At 35.6% G+C, this 23,702-nt stretch overlaps 1 protein-coding gene across 1 annotated transcript in view; it reads right to left on the reverse strand.

The window, feature by feature from the left end:
• LOC109363693 (maestro heat-like repeat-containing protein family member 2A) overlaps window positions 1-23,702 on the reverse strand; it is a 109,372-nt gene that overhangs the window by 81,066 nt on the left and 4,604 nt on the right. The gene's annotated exons all lie outside the window — the stretch shown is intronic.

A 23,702-nucleotide genomic window follows, 5' to 3' on the forward strand; every position in this document is an offset into this window, starting at 1 on the left:
CTTCTCTTCTCTTCTCTTCTCTCTCTCTTCTCTTCTCTTCTCTTCTCTGTACCTCTTTTCAATACCATGTACATCTTACCTGCCAAAAATATTGAAAATTCTTCTTCGTTTTTATTTGAATAATTAAAACATACCAACATCCTCTACAGCTGGCAGACTTTCCATATTACTTGGTGCCAACAGGTTTTCTGTTGATTTCTTTTATAAGTATATTTGGATTTTGAGTCCGAGCTTGTGTCTGACAGATTAGCGTGATCTACAGCCAGTGAAAACATCTGCTTATATCAAAACGCAACAATTCTAGGGTGTATTTCCAGTAGAATAAAGGCATTGATGAGGACAGAGTACCGTGTTCAGTTTTATTCACCCATGCCCCAAAAAAATCACATTGAAAACACTGCTTGTAGAACTCAAAGAATGTGTAGGAGGAGACTGAGAAAAAAATTGAGCAGTCCGGAAAAAATTAAACAAGTAGGAACATTTTTACGATTTATCAATATATCTGATGGAGTACTGAACACCAAGAAAAAAAAGGAGGGCTGATTAAGGTGAAAAATAATACTGAGATGAGAACCTACAAGTGCAACTTGATATGAATTAATTGTCTGTGCTTCTAGGTCAGCTGGAATCCTGCACTGGTAAGACTTTCTCTGAAGTAAGCTATGCACAGGACCTGTCCTTTCTTCCCTCAGAAGCTGCTTGAAATTTGAGACCCTCATGCTTGGCCTCTTGCTTCAGCTGTGTCTGCATCCTGTCCTATGCCTCCTCACTGTGCAAACATCCCTGCTGATCCTTCCAATTGGAGTAATCAAGAAAGAAGGAAATATTTTCATGATGAAGTAAACCGTATGCAAACCATATGATGGTGAAGATCATGACCAGTGGCTGCTAACTGATTCTCAAGAAATACACAGGGACCAAAGAGAACCATGGGTTTCAGGAGAGAGTGCTACAATAACAAGTGGCTCAGTGTGCCCAGGGAACATTTTCTAGAAGCCATAAAATAATTCATAAATTTAGAATATGCATTTTTTATGAATGTATATGCCTTGAACAGAAGAGAGATAATTAATACCATGAGGATACAGTCTCCATCTATCACCCATTCCCTGACCACAGTTATCAAAAATAAGTAGTCCAAACGATTGTAGAGAACAAACATTAGACAGTGAATAAAGTGAACAGCAGAGACTGATCATCTACCATCCTATAGGTCCCAAACTTCTCTATAATTTTCCTACTGTCTGTGAACCATTGTAATAAGCTTCCAGCAGTTTGGGGAAGTATGTATTAGGTATCTGTCTCTAGTATTCATCAGTGGAAATGGCATAGAATCTTTGTCTACGACAACAGTAAGTAAACACTGACATTATGTCTGAAGAAAACACACTCTTTTCACTAGAAGAGAATATAGTCATTGCTAAGATCAAATAGCCCCAAGACTCTTGCTTTCATTTTCTCTGTCTTTTGCACTTCAATAATGATATAGTTCCATCCTGACAATATGTTCACATAGGCTTTGCACCACATCCTAATCATTTTTCCTAATCTTGTGCTGTGGTATCTGTTGATAGTTTCTCTATCCAAGTCATAACATGACGTGAAGCTGATAGACAGCAGGACCAGCAGGACAGGTTTGCAACTGTGAGAGGTGGAAACAAATATCTGTGTGACTAATGGGGAGAAAAAAATGAATGTCCCTGTTTTCAATACATAAAATCACTTAGGGTTTCAGTACCTTAATTCGATAACGGTATTTTGAACAAAATATTGCAGTCCATTTATCTTTTTAATAAGTGAGCTTGACACCTTCATGTCCTTGAGCTGTCTATAATTCACACTTATCTCTAGCTTGTCTTCCAGCTTTTTTCTTAATCCATGCCTTCAGTTCGAGATCTCTACTACCCTAACAATTATTAACAAGATATAATAAAATATGATCATTGTGTTATGTATGAGTACTAACTGATGAGCTGAGTGCTTCCTTGTGGTAATAATTTAGATTTCAGAAATTTTAATGAATCAGAAGTGTGAAGTATGTAGTAGAGCTTTGTTCTAACAGCCATTAATTTGTTACTGTAACGGTTGTGGGATTTTTTGCTGTGACTGATGCATATCCTGTAGAAGTCTTACTCTGTAGAATAACATTTTGGTCTGTGCATACTCTTCTTCCTAAACAAATTTAATTTCTCCAAACAACAAGAACACTTCATCCTTTCTTTCTGTTTCTGTTCTTTGGAACCGTGAAGAGAAAAAAAAATATTGTCTCATTAAGCAGTTAAAAAAACTACTTGGAAAAATAAAACAGCAGTGAAAAACCCACTTGTAAGCAAAATATTTTTTTAAAGAATGAATGTTAAAGTGTTGTTTATCTGCATACATCTTTGTTCAGAGTGAAGGAACTGGCTTTTTGATTGTTTAAAGTATTGCGGTGATTTGTTTTTCTCAACAAACAAAAAACAATGCAGAGGAAGTAAAATACAACAAAACAACCATTAAACTGTTAGAAAGGAGGTAAGTATAAGGCCATAACAGGAAATACTTTCAGCTGCATTAGCAAAGTATCAAAACTGAGATGTTCTAGGTGGTTACCTAGAGCCAGCAGTATGCCCAGGTGGCCAAGAAGGCCAGAGTACTGTGTTCAGTTTTGGGCACCTCAGTACAGAAAGGACATTGAGGTGCTGGAGCAGGTCCAAGGAAGGGCAACAAGGCTTGTGAAGGGCTTGGAGAATACGCCTTAAGTGGAGAGACTGAAGGAACTGGGGCTGTTCAGTCTGGGGAAAAGGCTGAGGGGAGACCTCTTTACAGAAAGGGCTGTTAAGCACTGGAATAGGCTCCCCAGGGAGGTCGTTGAGTCACCATCCCTGGATGTCTTTAAAAACTATTTGGATGTGGTGCTCAGGGACATGATTTAGCAGAGGGTTGTCAGGGACATGATTTAGCGGAGAGTTGTTAGTTAAGGTAGTATGGTTAGGTCATGGTTGGACTCAATGATACTTAAGGTCTTTTCCAACCTGAGTGGTTCTATGATTCTACCTCATCAATCTGGATTAATTCCCAGGTTCGTCAGGCTTCTTACATGTTCCTGGAAAATCATTTACAAATCAAACTTAATCTCAGTCTGCACATCTGTGTTAGAAAACTAAAGCAAGCCTTGTATCACCTTCTCATGTCCCCGTGCCAAAGAGCGTTCCAGTAACACACCTGGCAATCTATGACAGCGTGTAAGGGTCAGTATCAACCCTAAAGGAAGGAATAGCTCTGAAGTGGAATGAAGGCATTTCCCTGCAACACTATCCAGCTAGTAAGCAAAAGAATTACTACTGCTGATTTGGACCTGAAAATTAATGGTACTTTTAATTGATATTTTCTTCTTTTCAGGTCTGTCGTACATCCCAGCATTAAGTCAAAACTTAACAGAAAATAAACCTATTCATTTCTGAGAATGAATAAATAAAACCATTATGAAACGCCACTTCTTTCATGTCAAATATTTGCAATGTCACTGACTTGGTGTTGTGGGGTTTTTTTTTTTGATGGATCTGAATCATTTTTCCAGACTCGGTTGTTTCTGCTACAATAAAAATGACAACATTCCCCAGCTTGTCAAGGCATGTTCTGTGATCCAGTGAGTAAAAAAGCACAACATAGAGTCTGAATGTCAGCAAAGTATTATGTACCAGCTTGAACTTTCAGATGGCAAGAAGTTCAGTATGTGCATGGAAATAGCGTATCATGCACTTACAATCACAATTGATGATGATTTTCATGTAATTCAATTCTTTCTGTAGAGCTGAACAGTAATTTGATTTTTCAATTTGTTACAATTTTGAAGAGTTCAGTTATTTTCCCATCTCCTGTTTTGTACTTCTTACATTTTTAGCACAACATAGAAAGAAAAATCTCAATTTTCGTGATCTGAGTGTATGTAAAGGAAACTATGTTAGATTAGTTCAAAATATCATGTTTAAATAACAGAGTGTTTCACCTCAATTGTGAATATTTAAAGACTTTCATGTTTTAAAGCTCCTTACGCAGAAAAAATAAAGTTTTTTTTTAAATCAAAAATGTATTCTCAAGTTTTTTTGCAATATTTTGTTTGCTTATTTGTTTCTTTCTTTTCTTCCTTCCTTCCTTCCTTCCTTCCTTCCTTCCTTTCTTTCTTTCTTTCTTTCTTTCGTTCTTTTTAAGAGAAGGCATTTGACACAGCAAACACACTCTTCCTGGTAGAAATGTATTCTAACCAAAAGAAAAAGTAATTGACTTTATATACTATCTAATTCAGTAGTTCTAGGCCTGACCTTAAGTGGTACATACTTCTGCCAGATATACATCTAGATTTGATTTCAGTAAACTGAAATAATGTGAAGTAAAACAGTGATCTCAGGAATGAGCCTGGAATCTCCATTCTTAAATGAATGGTTGCATGTTCTTGATCTACTATTCATTTTGGCTTAATCAAAATGCAAAATCAAAAGATAAAGTGACTAAGCTTTCTAGCTGACATCAGTGGAAGTGGTTTATTTTGTGACAAGTCGATGAAAGGAAGGTAGAAAACATTTCTAGTTTTTATGTATAGTAGGAAGAAAAACTGGATTTTCAATTCTCCCTTGTTTAAAATCAGCACTTTAGCTGCACCTCTTCTTCCCTGTCATTTAGTCTTTCTTTAGAGGGTCTTGTAGATGTCATAAGCACTTCAGATATAGAGGTAGCAGGGCTCAGTTCAAAGGAAACTGCATGTTTTGAAGCCTGTTTGAATCTTATCTAAGCTGTCCAAGTTTCCCCACTCTCAAATTTGCTGTGGAGAGCTCACAGAAATACATCTTTCTTCTTGGTTTCAAACTACTCTTTCTCATTTGACAAATTTTCATAGTTATGCAGGTAAGTTTCCCATATTTAAAAAATGAGAGATACTGAATAAAATGTCTAGTTGTGAGTAGAGCTAATTGCACTTTAAAAAAGAAAGAAAAGTATTTTTCCAGTATTTTTCTATTACAGAAATTTGAGTGAAAACTGGATAGAAGTACATCTTTTTTTAATTAAATATTCTCATTTTTCTTTTTTCTTCATATTCATGTAAAATAATTAATTAATTTAATTAATTTAATACTTTTTTTTCTGGATCATTCTTGATATATGCTTTTCTCCATGCAGCAGTTCTAAGGGAGAACCCCCACTGAATATGCAGGCAGGGTTTCTTTATCTGAACCAAATAGAGTGATCTCCATATCCTTGCCTCGAAGGATAATATAATTTTCACAGAACAACCATGACTTGCCAGTTGTTGCAAAATCGAGGCACTAAGACCAATTTTTAGAAATAGTTTTCATTATACCATTTTTTTCAGAAGGTCATATGCACCAATGAAGAATTTTCAATAAATTTGAGTTTATAAGCTAAGTTGTGCTGGTTCACAAGCTTTTCTATATATAATCCAATATATCATTTTCCCCCTGCTTTGTGTGCTTTTTACATTCCAAAGACGATCAAGAAAAGTAATAGTCTGTTAGCAGGGAGAAGTCATCAGTCAAAGAGAAAAACAAAGGTGTTGGATTCAATATACCAAACCTGATTATCAAGATAAAGCTTTTAATGCTGCAAGAAGTTGAAGAATTATACTGTGTTAAGGATAAGGTCATACCAAAAGCATCAATTTAAATAACTTTCTACAAACCTATGCATCTATTTACCTTCAAGGTACAAATAGTAAGCTGCAAAACCTCCCTTCATTTGGGATAAAGAAGGTTGTTGCATTGCTAATGAGTGGTAAAGCTCAACAATAACTTGAGCCAGACATATACACCCACAAGGCGCCTAACCCTTACATGTAAGTAGTCTTGGTTTCTCGGGAAAACTGTTGTGTTGCGCGGGTATAAAAGGAGGTAAGCACCTGGAATAAATGCCTTTTGTTCTGCAGCAGCAAAGGAGTCTGCACCTCATTTTCCTCTTCAGCAAGTCTCCGGGGTAGCCCTGCAACACCTTCATGCAGGACTTTTCTTTCTCTGACTTCAGGAACAAGTTGTGTTGCTAGTGAGGATTCTTTCCTTCTAGCTGCTGAAAACTTGGGGCTTGAATCAGTAGACTGATTGGGTGTACTCTTGAATCAAGTATCCTTTAATTTAATTAAAAGTTACAAATTTTATGTAAATAAAAGGAGATGGGAGGCAAACAGGTGAGGCCATGCTCTTTTCAGTGGTGTGTAGCAATACCACAGGGAATAATGGCCTAAAACTTGAAAAGAGAAAGTTCCATACAAACACAAAGAAGAAATTCTTTACGGTAAGGGTGATGGAGAACTGGAACAGGTTGCCCACAGACGTTGTGGAGTCTTCTAAGGAGATACTAAAGACCTGTCCAGACACCTACCTGTATCACCTGTTGTAGGATACCAGCTTTAGCAGAGCCGTTGGACTCGATGATGTCTTGAGGATCCTTCCAACCACTGCAATTCTGTGGTTCTCTGTGATTCTGTGATAATATATATATATATGTCACTACAATATATTACTAATAGCAGTGGTGCAAATATTTTTTGCAATTGTTTTTTGCATGTTTTTAACACACACACACACACAAAAAAAAAAATCACATACTGCACTAATATCTCCTGCACAGGACCACTACTGTGTCTGTGTTGAAGTGCAGATTTCAGTGGTAAAAACTGCTCTCATAACAGCTATGGAGAAAGCTTTAGCAGGGATATAAGCAATAGGAAATTCTTCATGACCCACAGCTGATAGATGAAAACAGGTTTAGGAAGTATGCCTTGTTGACTCATCCAGATATTTTTACTAAAACTTTTAGCTCTCTAAGTTGAGGTTACTGTTCCAGATCCTCCTCATAAAATCTATCCAAACCAAATTTGGTTATATATTGCACATCTTTCCATGATAGGATCTGTAAACTGAGATGTACTATTACTTTGTATGTTATAAAATCCAGGGAGAACTATAACCATATCTAGGGTCTGATTTGGTTTTACTGAGATCCATATCTTATCACTTTCATATAGAATACATTACAGGTATGTGCAAAAGATATGTGGTTATTTTATTAGTTGCTTTGCTAACAAATTAAATTTTGTTATCTTTTCCAGTGCTGTGTACAGCTCATTGAGGAGTCAGTCTGCATATCAACAAATCAGGTCTTTGCTATCGGGGTCATCTTACCCATATAAGATTAACTCAACAACTGTTGGTGTTAAAACTGACTTAGCAAAATATTACTAGTCTCAAAGGAAGTAGATGGATAATGGATAATAAGAAGTTCCTTCAAGTGTACTGGCAGAAGGGAAAGTCTCTCAACAGAGAGGTTCAGCAACTCCCTGAGGAAAAAGAGGTAGCAGTAACAAGGGAGAAAGGAGGCTGTCAGAGAAGTGACTATTTTTTTTCCGCTCCCATGAAGACACTTAGGGTTACACTCAAATCCCAGTCTTCAAATACAAAAAGCACTGAGTTTTGGGTTTTGAGATAGCTGACAACTGTGGTTTTGCCTGGAAAAAGAAATGAAGGATTGCCTTCAATTTCTTAGTAAAGGAGAAGACAGTACACACAATGGAAAATAAATATAGAAAGACATTTCCTAGAGCAAAATGATCGCTCTCCCAGACTGATGCACTAGGACTGACAGATTTCCTTTTGTCTTTTTACAGTATTGTCTGTGGCAACCATTGCCTGGGCTGGCAAAGAGCTAGGCCATTTAGAGAAAGCTGTGTTCATCCATACTTTTAAATGCTGTTAATTACAACATTGCTGTTAATTAGAGACGAGTCATCACACCTTTTATTCACACTCACCTTTTCTGCTTCAACTTTCTTAGTAGCTTAACATCAAAAGATAAATTTCATCCTTGACTGTCTTCTTACCAAGGCAGCCTGGAAAGCTGCTGAGGGAGGTAAGCCCTCTCTATCCCTCAATTTACAGCAACTGTCCCTAGTTCAACCTTGAGTTTATAGCGAAATCAGCTAGAGACCTCTGCCACTTATAGTCAGCAGAAATGTTTTACTACTGGATTCTGAAACCATTAAAAGGAAAGATCTCCAGGACAGATAAAACTGCCTATTCCAGAGCTGGAAGCCACTTCTGGAAAATACAAAAATCACATCATTACAAAAAAAAAAACAAACAAAAAAAGGTTATTATTATATGCTGACAAATAGCAGGTATTGTTCCACAGTCATCTGCTTTATAGATTTTCATTATTCATTTACTTACATTTTCTATTAATGTCTGCAAATATGTTGAGAGACCAGCAAGATTAAATAAAAGTATTTCAGAAATGGGGGAGAAAGCCTTCCTAAAACTGCTTGAACAGGAAAAAAAAGATAGTTGTAAGAGATTTTAAATGTATGAGTTAAAAGAGCAGGAAGGAGAAATTGTGTGTTTGTCCAGTGTAAAACTTCAAATACAGGAGTAAGACATGCTTGCTGCTCACTGACATGACTTTCCACAATCTCTGGATTGTCTGTATTTATCAGAGAGCACAAGTTATAGGGCCATCTAGATTTGAAAAGATGTTTGGAGATAATCTCTCTAAAAATATCACACTTTGTTTTATTAAAGGCTGTAGCTATTACTAGCAGAAGCCACTAGGAGTGAATGATTTAATCAGTCTTTTCAATTTTTAACTTGTGTGCTGAACTGCATTTTGTGTAGTTTTTTTGTATAGCCAAGCCATTTCTCTCTTCCTAAAAAAAGCACAGCCACGCATTGACAGCCATGCAAAAAATTTACAGTCAATGAGCAGAAACACAGAAGGTTTTAAACAATGTTATCAAAAGTGATGGGGCTTCAGGTTTTCATAATTAATGCTTTATCTGTTTTACCTTTCTGAAACATAAAAGGTTTAAATAAGTTAATTGCAAGAAGTTGAGAGGTTGATATACCAGCTGTTGAATATGAACTCTAATTTTTCCGCAGCATAATGAAGAGATTTACAAGTGAGTAGAGTAGCTTATAAACTCTACTTACAATGAAACAGTGTATGCAAACTGCACAGGATGAATATTGAGTTGTGAGCAAAAAGTAGTTTTTCATTTCGTTTTACAAAACGGTTTATGAGATGTATTTCTGACATACCTGCAAATAACTTCTCCATAAAAGAGAACAGTTCAGTTGTAGAAACACTTAAATGGGCAGTGTCACTACAGTAGGTATTATCTATTTCTTGAAACAGAAAGTCTATCAGTCAGACTTGCTTATTACTGGTGGTTCACATTTTTTTCTGTATAACGTAAAGAACAGATTGGAAATATTATGAAAAAACTAGAATCGTTGTATCTCTTTGTTTATAAAAGATTACCCTCAAAGTAATGTCATAGAGCCTATCTACTTACGAGCTAGGAAAAGTTTTAGGTCTCAGTAAAGGACACCTCCCTCCTGCAGACTGAGCTAATGTTTGTCTCTTGTCGTTACCGAAGATCCTCTACTTGGAAACGAAAGAATGAAAAAAAATTTTACCATAAGCCCTAAGATGACTGATACATTTTTAAAAGCTTTTAGAAGGAAAAGATTCTCGTCTTCTTCTTACTGTGTTAGATGAATTCCCAGTGTGTGAGAGATGTCTTTTCCTTGTTTGTATTTCAAACTTAACATCCTTATCATCATCATTTCAGATGAGACGTTAGCATGGAAATACAGTTGTTCATTTTGTGACACACTAAAATTTAGTTTCTGTATGCTCTTTAGGGCTCTTGCCATGTAATCAATAACAGGGATATTGATCATTCCTTTGGCATATTTGAGAAAAATAAAACAATATTCTTCCCTTGGTTGAGACAATGTTTGAGATTGTTTCTAATGTTGTCTGCAAGCCCACAAAAAAATCTGTAATTAGTTTAACCTCAGACATCATTAAAATTAAACTATGGACAACAGGATATGCATAGATCCATGCACAGCTTTCCTGGTTAACTTCGTACTCCCCATTCATACAGTGCCTCCTAATATCTTCTGCCATGATGGCTGACAGATGAGGTTCAGTTACTTCTGAAATGTTGGCCAACTACTTTCATGTGTTCAAGCCCAGCTTGAGAGAACTATGAAAAAAAGATAAGTTCATGTTGCAGATCTTTTTACAGAAGACACTTTCTATGAGCTTATAATATTTACTAATCATATTTTGTCCCCACTATAATTTCAAAATACAAACAAATACAAACTCTTGTCTGTTTTCTTACTGTAATAAATAAATAAATAAATAAATAAATAAATAAGTTCTTGCTTTGCACAGATCACAGCTACATTGTGGTTGAAGCCCTGAGTCAAATGAGAGTGTTATCAAGCTTGAGTTTCTCTAGGTAGACTTAAGGGAAAAAAAAAAAAGAGATGGCAAATCAAATACTTTGAAAATGACTGAAAATGCTCTAGAAATTTCACAAGGGGGGTGTGGGGGGGGGAAACCTACTGAAACTATAACAGAAAAAAAATATTTCTAGTATGACATATGGGCACTCCATATATGGTACATTCACAAAGGGCAACAACTGAGGCATTGTCAGTGAAGAAATTAGGAAAATCTGTACAGACATGAGTGCTCTAGGGGCTGGTGCTGCAGCCACAGTGGAAGCCAGAAGAAGCAAAGCGTAACACTGATGCAAACACTTACTTGTGTGGCTGCTTCTTCTCTGCAAAAAGAAAAAAAAAAAAAAAACTGAGGTGGAGGAAGTCAATACAAGTTTAGCTCATTTATCAGTCTGTCAGCACGCGACAAAAATTAAAAAGCTTGAAAAGAAATATCTTGGTAAAAAACTGAGTGTTTTCCCAATTTTCTGAGAATATGCATAAACTCAAAATATTTCTTCTCTGAAAGGACAACATATTTGTTTAGAAAATGCTCCTTAATTATTTTATTCTTATTCTAAAACTCCTTCCATTCCCTTTTTCTTTCCATCTTCCTTCAGAAAAAAAAATAATAATAATGATAAATAAGAGAATGAAAGACAAAATCTTTTTATATGGCAAAATAATACTTTCCTGGAAAGCATTTGCAAAATATTTATGATATGAGAAAAAGATAATTTGTGTTCAAACAACTTTTCCAACTTGAACAAAGACCATGAAAGTAAAATACATTTTTCCTTTAATTTTTTTGACAGAATGATCATTTGTCCTCCCACAGTTGAATACTGTGAGATTAAATATCTTCTGCCTTTTTCTCATAGCAGCCACTGCCTTTTGTGATTGCTTTATTCCAGAAGTTGAGTTTATGCAAATCATATACCACAGAACACTGAACGATTCTTCGCCTAATATCAAATCTCTATATTATACTGAATCCTGATATAAAATCTGCATTTTAGTGCCCTGTAACTGAAAATTTGCTTGGTTTTCATCTTAGAATCATTATTGTTCTCTCATGCTGGAGAAAATATATTTATAATATTTAAAAAATTATCAGTGTTTCAAATGAGTAAAACTTTAATACTTTTTTAATATTAAATGTAGGCAGTTCTTTTTTATTTCACTTTTCTTAGAATGGTTGATACTGAGGTAGAGAATATGCGTATAATGAAATATAGTCTGGAAAAAAGGGTGACATCAAAAATTATGATCTTTTTGGAAAAGTAAATATACTATTATGGAGTAATGGGTGTCTTTTAGTTTGGTTTGTGTTGTGTTTGTTTTATATAGGGGAAGGAGATGATAGTGGAAGAGAAAAAGTGGGTGGGAGAGAAGAGAGGGATTGAAACTTATTTCGTTTTTACAGTTTGGGAGAACTTTTGTCCCTTTATGGAATTTTAAAAATAAATATTTATTAATTAGTCATATAATTGCTTAAGAAAAAGATGTGCAATTTTTCTCCAAAATTATAGCTGAAACTAGTTTTACAACATGCTTTTTTCAGTTCTATGAATTAGATAAACTAAATTAATTGTTTGATGAAAGAAAGTTAGGATAAAAATAGTGAAGGCAAAAAGAGAAGAGAGCCATCTGTTATGCAGGATATCCTAACGCATATATTCTTCCTCATCATGATTACTGTGAAAGAGTGCAGTTCTGTTATGTTTCATAGATTTCTCTTCTTCAATAACCAAGCTCAACATACAGATTCAAGTTTTGTTGCATTATGATTACTACAGTCAATGCTTAATACCAAAAAAATAAAATAAAATAAAATAAAAAATAAAAAAAATCTCAGCTACCACAAATTTAAACTAAAAGATTTCGTGTATGTTCAGCATAAGCAAAAAATTCAGCTGAATGACAGGTCTTCCTCATTTATATGCTTCTGCACACTGTTTAGTAAGAGGAGATAAAAAGTGAGGGGGAGATATTTATACTTCCACTGATTAGTAGGATTGCCTTTGGTATTTGGAGGTTTGTTTTTTTCCCTACATCAATGTAATTTTCAATATTACTCTGATTGTATTGAATATGCATTTAAATATTTACATTAGTGATGTTGAAAATGCACATATACAGAACTATCTGATAATCCTTTGTCCAACCATGTCTGAAAATCTAAAGAATACAGCAACTCAGACAAGTAAGAAGGACTAATATAAATACACTGAAAAGCTTTTATTTCAGCGGTAACTAATCAAAAGAAGCTAGAAACATTTCAAATATTTGAAATATTTAAAATATTTGACTGCAGATTGCAGTGGATAATTTATTCTTGTATATTTTTTTTATTTGCCCTGAAGTTTTATATCTCTGTTCTGTCACTGTTAACTCATTTAAAAAAAAAAAATTAGGAACAGGAGAGCCATTTTTGCACTTTCTGTATTCTGTTTAGAAACTGCTGGGGGTCAGAGTCATCTTCAGGATAAAAAGTAGATCTCTCTCGGGAGTTTCTCTAATTTGCACTCTGTCACAGTGACCCTGTGGGTTTCACAGCCCTCAAGAGTTGCTAGAGCACACCGTGGGACACTCATGGGTCAAAGAACAGCGAGGAACTGTAGAAAATACTGAAAAGACTTCAGAAAAAGAGAAAACCTTTTACGGTAAGGAATGTCTTCTTTCATGCTGGGAGCTTCACAAGACAGGAAAAAAGCTTGACTATCCTCTCACTGCAGTGAACTGTTAAGAGATCTGTTGTGATTTGAAAATAGAATTTGGAAACTCATTGTGCAGAGTATGCTAAAAATGAAAGTTTAAGGCTCCACTGCAATCAACATCAAATCAAAACGCCATGAAAACTCCTTCAGGAGACTAAAAAAATCTACATTTTTCAGTTGTAGGTGATTCTTGTTGCCTTTCCCAGAATAATGTAGTAAAATTAGAATAGATACAACAAAGAGTAGAATAGTCAATCAGAAGTACCAAACATCTGCTTGACAACAACTCTGTGGACACAAACTATATAGTCTTGAGCCTACATTTATACAGAACTCATTAAACTCTTGATGTTCATGCAGTCTACTATGATTATGTTTGCACTTGTATCTAGAATGTCTAGCATACTGTCTGGGATCTACTGCAAGATGAATGTGTGCATTAAAGTAAATCAACAACAGGAATATATGCATTTGTGATTTTGCTCTTCACAATCATATCCTCTTCCAGAGTATGGTGTGTTGAGGTTTATTACACTTTTGTTTACAGAATTAAAGACCTTATTGTTTCTAACCTGTAAAAGTGATGGCTCAACATAGACAAGGAAAATTCACAGAGACACTCAAATCCTGGAATAAATAAATCTTCTTATTGAAGTGCTGCTTCAAGGCTACTTTGCCCTTCACCCTGTTAATCTAGGCATACTGATGCCATCAGCAGATCTCTTAGCACCCTTTTGGATTTCTGAATCATTCAGTGTTGAGATATCAAGCCTTATGGGCCTGAAAGGAAAAAAAAAATGACTGTGTTCTGTTTGTCTGTCTGAGAACATAGCAGATACAAAACCATCATTTGTACAGGATAGAAGAAGACTAAGGGCAAGCAAGTGAATTACAAATGACTGACAGCTTGGAAGCAATCACCAGAGCTTAAAAATACCTGCTGGGAATTTTTGGTGAGGTACAGATTTGCAACATCTCTAACTGGGGAGGTAATGACAGGGTAGTCATTACAAAAATCACTATGTTCTTAACTATGACAATATTATTAGCAAGTTTTTAAGACTCGCTTAAGGTCTTGGGGTGTTTTCTAAAATTTCACATCTGAAATTGTTTATTCTTGTCAGCCAAGCTTCAAAGAGGATCATAGTTTTTTATGTTGTGTGACTTAGCTGAATTGTGGATATTTCATAGAATCATAGAATCACTAAGACCTGTAAGATCATCTAGTCCAGCTATCCACCTACCAGTAGTATTTTCCCACTAAGCCATGTCCCTTAGTACATTAAACATTTCTTGAGCGCCCCCAGGGACAATGAGTCCTCCACCTCCCTGGGCAGCCTAATCCAGTGCCTTCTTCTAATCCAGAATCTTCTTTCTGAGAAGAAATTGTTCCTAATATCCAGTGTGAACCTTTCTTGGTTCAACTTGAGGCCCTTCCCTCTCATTCTGTCACTGCTACCTGAGAGAAAAGATGAACCCCCACCTCACCACAACCTCTTTTCAGGCAGTTGTAGAGGGTGATCCAATCTCCCCTGAGCCTCTTCTTCTTCGGACTAAATAATCCCAGTTCTCTCATCCACTCTTCATAAGACTTGTGCTCCAGACCCCCCTCCACAAGCTTTGTTGCCCTTTCTTGCCCAACATAAAACTTCCACTTAAAAGCCGACAAGTAGAAGAGCAGGGAGTGTTACTGCAGCTTCTCAGCCAGTCTTAAAAGAATAATAAAATATTTTGATGCCTGGGGTATAATCTCCCCCTCCTAGCTTTGCAGCTGTTTTTATACTGACAGGCATTTTTGCATACATTTATAAGTAAATGTAATTTATAAGTAAAAGCATGGAAATGAATGAAGCTCAGCATTTGCTGTTATACTTAAAGTGTTTCCCTGAATGATATCCTAAGATTAAACCTCTTGATGATGAGTCAACTTCAAATTAATAAAGAAAAATCTTCACCAGTGAAACAGTCATTCCAGAACTGTATGCACTTTAGTATTTTCTCTCTTAAGCACTGATAGCTGCTTCCTGTCAAAAACAGGATGATAGAAGAAAGGACTTTATGGCTTAGTTTTCCATGGCAGCTTCTCTGTTCATAACCCAGTTTGCCCTGATTTTTCTCATCAAGGGAGATTCCTAATGTCAGTAACATTGTGTTTTCTCCCTTAATTTCTCCATATCAACATAGCAGTAAATGGCAAACTTTGCAAGCTGTCTGTTTTTATCTCACTTATATGTATGGAGTATATTTACTTCCCTTTCTAAATTCTTCTTTCATAACTGACAAAACTCTTTTGATTTATTCTAGTATTCTAAAATCATCTGTCTCTGTCCTTTCATTTTTATATATTTGTCCTATTCCTATTTTCTGTATGCATGCTACTGTACAAAATCTAATGTATTATATAATAAGGATCCTGAGCCCTACAGAGTAGTCTGTAAAAACTATCATTAATTTTGTTTTTGCAATTTTTTATTATTCATAAATGGTACCCGTAGTTACTTTCTTGGCATCATTTTTGCATTACATATTTTATATATTCTGAGCTAAGAAATAGATTCATCTGACAGATCAGTTTGTATTTACTTGAACAGAACTCCATTTTACTTATTATTCTTCCAGTGTTCTTTGTCTTTCTTTATTACTGCTTTATTATTTATTGTTACCATTCTATCTCAACCTTGTGCTCATTTTATTTTGTCCTGATATGTCAGAGCCAACCATCAATTCTTTTCGTAATCTTTTACAAGTAGGAAACCACAGGCTGAGTTACCAAGATGCAACCAGATGAAAAATGCAGGACTCTCCACGTCTTAATATTTAGGAAAGTTTCTACAGCTCTTCAGTTCTCGCAAAGTACATATCTAGTGATTTGAAAACAACATCCTAGAACATCTTCTGGCACTACCATTGAATGTGTTAAAGTGTATGTATATATTTCACACGTTGCATAATCCTCCCTTATAATTTGCATGTTTTTGTCTGTTCTGTTCACCACTTTATAATTAAATGGGAGGAGACATGCAGGATTTTTCTTTCTGAGATTCTCATCTTTGTGATTTCTTTACTTTCTTGACTTTGTTCTTGTGGATCTTTTAAAAAAGAAACATTTATAGTGATTTTCTCTAGATAACACAGATTCACATAATACTCTGGAGGTGTGATCCTTCAGTAAAGCTTTTTGCTTTTTAATTAATAAGCATTTAAAGTTAAAGGTTAGCATCTAACTCATACTTGCTATTGCCAGTTCTCATTCATATAGTAGTGCAAATGAGATATGTATCAGACACCTCTGTATAACCTGGAAAACACTACTTGCAAGTGCATGCAGAATAATGAATTTTGCAGCTGGTACACCAGATGCTGAATCCCATAAGGACACAAGGTCTTTAGTACAATAACTTCATATCTCTACTCACACATATTGACCAATGTGACAGTGCCATTTGTCGAGCCTCCTGTCTCACACTAACTACTGAAGGTTTGATATATATATATTCACAGCAAGACTAAGGCAGCAAATATGGCCAAGATGTTGTCCAACCAATTTATTAGAAATTCTAAGCAGTTAAGATTCCTTAGAATCTGCAGGGAAGATGGGGAAGTTAGTGATAGTAAAGGGATGAATCTTAGCAAATGAATCATAAAGCAGAAATAGTCATCAACATGGATTCAGTGACATCTCATTGATCTGTAGAGGGCCTAAGTTGGTCAGTGGCGTCTTATTGACCTGCACAGCTGAGTTTTGGTGGAGGAGACACCCATCCTACCTCCAAACTCTTCAGGTTTGATCCTCTTTGTTCTGTTCTCATGCACCTCTGATTGCTTGGAATAACAGTATCTACTCCCTATCAGGTGACTGGCAGTTGATCATGCAGCAATCTTGCAGCTGTCACCTGGCAGGCTGGTGGGCATATGCGCTGACTCCATAGTGGTCATTTTCTCCAAAACAACCCCAAAAGTCATCTGATTCTTTCTGGACGCTCAACGACACAAGTTCTTCTTAGCCTATCATGGCCTCAGGTGGGTGCCGCTGTACAATCTTTGAGACAGTAGTGCTTTCTTTCAGCTTCTCACACATCCCCATGAACATATGGCTACCATAGACAACCTCCTAATCTTCCAACAGAGGTCTTGTAGTGGCTGTTTCATGGTATGTCATTTTAGTACTTAGTGTTGTGAATAAATCAGTGCCTCAATTTCTTCACTGAAATAGATAAGCTTAAGATAAATTTATTGAATTTTTTAATATAAATGATAAAAATGCATTTTTTAGGCATAATTTAGTATTAAATGTGAAAGTTAAAGCTTGATCTGTAAATAAGTTTCAGAGAATCTCTTCTTGATAATATATTTTTTTAGGGAAATTGTTACATTAATTTCAGTGGAGCTAGTGGGCACAGAAAGCACAAAATATTAACATAGTCTTACCACATACAACAAGGTTAACTATGTTTCAAGACTTTGCAAGAAAGTCTGATATTTTAGCTATGTGGAAAACCAGTCTTAGATACTAGAAAATCAGTGTCAAAATCAATGACAATTAAGTATGAAATAATTGAAGTAAGTCTTCACAACAGATTTAAACAAATTTTATTATACTCTCTTTTAGTTTGAGCCTTTTACTCTGTCAATAGCTTGAGTTTTCCTCAAGTCTTGTTGCAATTTGAAGTTATTTATAACTAGGAGGAATGGTCCCAATTCCGACACAGGTTTTAATACATTATAAAATTAAAGTTGGAAAAATTCCTGCTTTTTCTTACAGTCCTGAGTAGGAGACAGGAAAACATTCAGTCAAGGAAATGCTTGGAAGTGGCATAACTATAATGGCTTTTGCTCTGGATCCTGACTTCTAAAGTCTGAAAACTGCATTTCTCTGGACTGCAAGACTCTCTCTTCCATTATAGCTATTGCTTTAAGGTATCAAAATGATCTTGGAAGACAAACAAAAAGATTTTATTAGTCTTTGGTAACTAGCAAGCATTACACACAGTTACAGTAGAACATAACAAGCTATAAGCATTTTTGCATTTCACACAAGTGACTAAAATAGCCACTTCTCAGCTTGCCAAATCAAAAAGGTCATAAGCTAGGTGCCTTCCCCTTTGATGTGGGAGATAAGATATTGAGGGATTCTTTTTTCTTCTTCTCTTTTCCAGGGGACTACCATCTTTCTAGGGTTGGCATCGTTCCAGCTACACATTCACTCTCTTTATATTTGTGCATACAGTGACCATATGATCAGCCTACTCCAAATATGTATCTTTGGCAAAGCAGTGAAGTTATTCTACTCTCATGTCCTGGTTTCATATGAAAGCTATTCATGTCAACTTCAGTTACATTTCAGTGAGCTAATAATATACTCTAAAATGCCATATATCAGCAAAAAAGATTCTCCATAGCTCCATCTACAGCAAAACAAGAAATTTAATCATAGAATAAATCATAGAACGGCCTGGGTTGAAAAGGACCAGAAAGATCATCTAGTTTCAACCCCCCTGCTATGTGCAGGGTCACCAACTACCGGACCAGGCTGCCCAGAGCCACATCCAGCCTGGCCTTGAATGCCTCCAGGGATGGGGCATCCACAACCTCCTTGGGCAACCTGTTCCAGTCACCACACTCTGTGTGAAAAACTTCCCCCTAATATCTTACTTAAACTTCCCCTGTCTCAGTTTAAAACCATTCCCCCTTGTCCTATCACTATCCGCCCTCGTAAACAGCCGTTCCCCCTCCTGTTTATATGCTCCTTTCATGTACTGGATTACCACAATGAAGTCTCTCTGGAGCCTTCTCTTTTCTAAGCTAAACAAGCCCCAGTTCCCTTAACCTTTCCTCATAGGAGAGGTGCTCGAGTTGTCTGATCATCTTAGTGATCAATTTAAGTGTTGAAGTGTGCACAGGTAAGTGGTGAAGAAGTCTATGCATTGGTTTATTATAAAGAATATGCTTATTCCAGTCTAAGTAAGCTTTTGGTATTTTTATAGCTCTTTCTGGAAGCACTTAGAGCTGTCATGTAATTTCAGACTGGATATCACTGAGTGGACCTACTGGTCTCTATCATAAAGCTTACAGTAAGAGAAAATGAAGAAAGTAAAAAAAAGCTTCCTTTTTCAAGAAAAAAAGCAAAGGAAAAAAGCAACTGATCATCTTCTCATAATTTTATTAAACAATTATGCCTAAATTGTAATATATAAGCTGTAATCCATTCAGTTTCTATTTTACTTATGGTTCCTTTTAACCCATTTCTAATTTACTATAGTCCTTAGGTGATATCAATGGATCCTGTGTCTGATATTCTACATTCATCCTCGTCTCCTTTTTCTAATTCTTTCCTTTCATCCTTCATCATCAAATATTATTTATATCCTTTCAGTATCTTTCTTAGTTGCGCCTCCATTCAGAAAACTCATAGGAACTATTATTAATTTGTCTACGTTTCAGAAAAATAAGAAAGTGCTGATGGATTGTGTACACTAATTGCTCAAAGGGCAAAGAGTATCGTGCTGCTGTGACTGGAGCTCTGTATCTAATGTGCAAATGGCCAGGAAAGAAAAAATTGAGTGCATCTGCCTCAATAACAAATTCAATTTCCATGTCACTGAGGGAAAGCATTACTTGCACTGGATGGTGATCTTAACCACACCACAACATAAGGACTGCAAAGTATACATAAGCCTTTTCTGAATTGCCACTCTGATTCTGCCAAGGTCTTCAGTTCCTGTGAAATTACACTGCCATTTTAAATTGCATTGTTTGCATGTACTTCTACAGCACCCATCAAGTGAACAAAAAAAGGAATTTTATCTAGATCACATCACGTATTAGCAAGGCCAGAAAACATCCATCTCTAAAGGCAAAAGTCTCACAAACAGCAGTATACAATCCAAAATAAGGTAGAACTTTTGTTCTCTCTTTCTTGGAATATCATACCTGCCTGAGAGAGGCCGCTTCCTCATTGCAGATAGTGTATAGCTTAATACAAGGAGAGATTTACTTTAAGAGTTCAGCATATGAAGTAGATAATACAAAAAGAGGTCTGAGCTTCACAAAGGCTGAATAGTAATCAGGTATAGATCAGAATAAAGCCACATTAAATTATTAACCACAGCAATTGATATATTGAGTTCAATTTGTGAGAAGTATGTAAGCCATGTCCACTTTGCCAAAAGGGTTCGTATGTTTGTCTAATGAAAGTCCTATGACTTCCTACAAGAAAGGACATCATGAAACCAGAACTCCATACTGAAGAATAATGCATGATTCATGATATCTTTTCTAGCTTCTGCTCCCTGAACAGCACATCCGTATGCAGAGTTGCATAGATTCATGGGTAAAAGTGCATTACACCAATCCCAATTGTGGGCTATTTTAAATGTAAAAATGTTCATTCCTTGAGTAATAAATAATACAAGGTTGAATCAAGGTCCTCAAACAGGATCTTTTCAGTCATGCTGTCCTCACATTTGTAGAGACAGCATCCTAAAGAGACAGAAGACACTTAGTTAACAAGCCTCAGAGTTTCCAGTCATTTTATTTGCATAGTAGACTTAACAGTGATTCTCTGCATTACTGTAGAGAGATGGTAAACAGAAAATATTCACCAAGAAGCAATAACATGCGAAGAAAGATATCACTTTCAAGAATCCTTTTGCAGCTTTTTAAAAGTTACTCTCATGTTGTTTTATGGGCAATAAAATCTTTAACATTCCATTCTTTCATAGATTGCTCTTTAGCTTTAAGTATGAGCTCATAACAATGAAATATTTAACAACAAAGTGTTTGTTAATGGAGCAGCTCTGTGGTAGTCCTGAAGCCTGGTGCATATCTAATGAGATAACCCACTTGTGTGATATTCTAAGACTTGTAAATAGAGAATAGGGTCTTCTCAGTACGTTTGCTACATAGTGACCTGATACAAGGGCAATTTATATAAGCAAAATAATTTCACAGTATTTGTATAGTGGGTTTATCATAAATAGGAAATTCACAGTCTTTTTTCTCTTAATTTCTTAGGTTCTGGATTTAATAGGATAGTACAGATGAAAAAAAAGTGGGCGATGTTGGTAACCTATTACCATGGTTAATCTTGGCAAATTTCTGGATATATCATAGCATGCTAATACTGACATGACTGTTTTGTTTGAGAAAACCTTTGTCCAAAAGGTTGTCAAACATTCTGTCAGTGATTAAAGTTTAACCCTGTAAGAATTATTTAGAAAAAAATCAAATGCTTTCAATATCCTGCTCTTTGTAATTTTATATCACACCTTTTTATCCCAGTATTTGCAAAGCAAATCTCAAATTCATAACAACTTTACAGAAACATAACACTAATGTCTTCTTGTAGTGCTTATGACACAGATGGAAAGTGACAAAGACTAGAAAGGCACAAACTGACACGTCTCTATGTAATTTTCAGCCACTATCTAATAGCTTAAGATACTCAGAGCAAAGTAAGCATTTTAGTTATCATACAGAAAAGATGTTTCATGCATGTTTGTATAATAATTCTTGAAGATTTATTTCCTGTTCATTTCCTCTAATGTAGAGTCTACCATTTGCATCACTTATTTGAAGGCAGATGCTAATTTTAGTAGCTCAATTCACACAAAGCATTTTAAAAGTAAGAGTACATTAAAAAAAAATCAAATAAATAAACAGAAGAACATTTCAGTTTTCCTTTATTTATGGAGAAAAAAAAAAAATGATATTCATTTTTATGTAGTAGAGTTCTGAGACAATGCTGACATTTAAGGTCCAATACTAAGAACATTGCCAAACATGTTCTAGGTAATGCTGGTACTGCTTTCATTGCCAATATAAACCTGAATAATGCTGAACTACAGTTAAAATTAAGGATATGTTTGCTCCAACTTGAGCACTGTACAGTGCAGTGCATGCTTCAAAGCCATGGCTGTTCCTAGATCAAAGTTATGTACTGTTCTTCTATATTCCTTTTTAACTTCTTACTTTCCTGTATAATACATGATCCTCTGGTCTGTATGGTTTATAGAAAACAATAACAGATAATGGATTGCTGTACTATTGGCTGACATTTAGAAAAGCAATACTATTAAATGATGTTCCGTGCATGCTGTGAAGCAATATCATTGTGGAGGAAATGCTATGAAAAACATTTTTTTCAGTCCTCTTTATTTGTTCTCTCCAGGACTCAGAAAATGCAAGTATGAAATAGATAAAATAATTTCCTCTATCTGTTAGATACATAAGAAGAATCACTTCTTTAAATTTTGAAATATAATATTTTTCTAAAGCTTCACATTGTGACCTTATATGGTTATTATCCAGGCAGAGTTAAACTCACTGATGCACATATCCTTAAACAAAGTTAAATACACTCTTCTATATATCTAGGGACTGGAATTGGAATGTGGTTATACAGGTTTTACTCTGGAATCTGATATAAAATTCACACTATATTTTAAATGTTTTTCTGTTTTTGAAAATTTTAAGAAGTATACATGTTATAATATGATTTGGATAATTCTAATAGGCTTTATATATAAATCGATCTATCAATCAATCAATCAAGGAAGAGGTCTAAGCTCACACTAATTCTGTCTTTGACATATGTGAAATACAATATTGCACCCACTGACATACAATTTGCTGAATGTTTCTGGAGACCAAGCAGCGGATGTGAGCACCATGAGGAGGTGGGTGGTGTGTGTCAGCACATATCAGTGATGACAGCAGCAGTGGGTCACCTCTGCGAGTGCAGATTGTTATACATGCTCTTGTTCAACTCTGGCAAAAATGCATAACTAATGGTAGTGACTGTGTTGAAGACCATCGGTTTTTAGCTGAGAATTTTGTCTGTCAAATACTGTTACTGTGGTCTTTACATATGTTGTCATTTCCATGGAAGTAAAGAGGAGGCATTACATTCTGAGTGACCTATGTAATTTGTATATCAATAGGAGCCCTGCTATGGCAGAAGACTGTTGTTTGCTAACAAAAACAGCACAGACCTCAGTGCAAATTAACTGTTTCTCAGAGAATATATGTACACATTGAGTGCATCTGCACAATCATTTTTATTCAGCTCTAACTTAATTTGAAGCAAATCTTATATTATTTCTCCAAATGTGCTTTGATTCATATTTTCAGGGATTCTCTGGGATGCAAACCGGAGCCTTTTGGATGAAAGTAAAATTGAAGATACTCTCCAGGAGAATTTATAATCCTCTCTAACCACTCCCAAGCATTCAATCCTTGGGACCTGTCTAGAGACCACCTGAAGTAATAATCCTCCTAAACTCTTATGGTGTGAATGTCACCTCCTTGTGCCATCTGTTTTTCTGCAGATACAATCCAGTTGATCCATGCTACTTGCTAATGTAGACATCATATTTCTATCCTATTTCAGTTAATTTGCTTCCATGATCTGAGCAGGTTTAAAGATGTGCCAATTGCCTGTGTTCCATGCTGTTTAGGAACTGTTAATTGACAGAAATCATGGAAATATATATATATTTCTTGGTCACTTTGATACTTTGGATAGTAATAAACAAGGACTGTGTGACAAATAGGAACATGTTTTTTTGTTAACTTCCGTAAGTTTCCAAAAATTTTCTAGATAAAAAAAGCATGGGAAGAACTCGACGTTTTCACACATTATTCTTATTCCAATACTATGTAGCTGTTAACTAAGCCATTTCCACAACTTTTTCCACCAAAA

The sequence above is a fragment of the Meleagris gallopavo genome, chromosome 1, assembly GCF_000146605.3.
Source record: "Meleagris gallopavo isolate NT-WF06-2002-E0010 breed Aviagen turkey brand Nicholas breeding stock chromosome 1, Turkey_5.1, whole genome shotgun sequence".
In the NCBI taxonomy this organism is placed as follows: domain Eukaryota; kingdom Metazoa; phylum Chordata; class Aves; order Galliformes; family Phasianidae; genus Meleagris; species Meleagris gallopavo.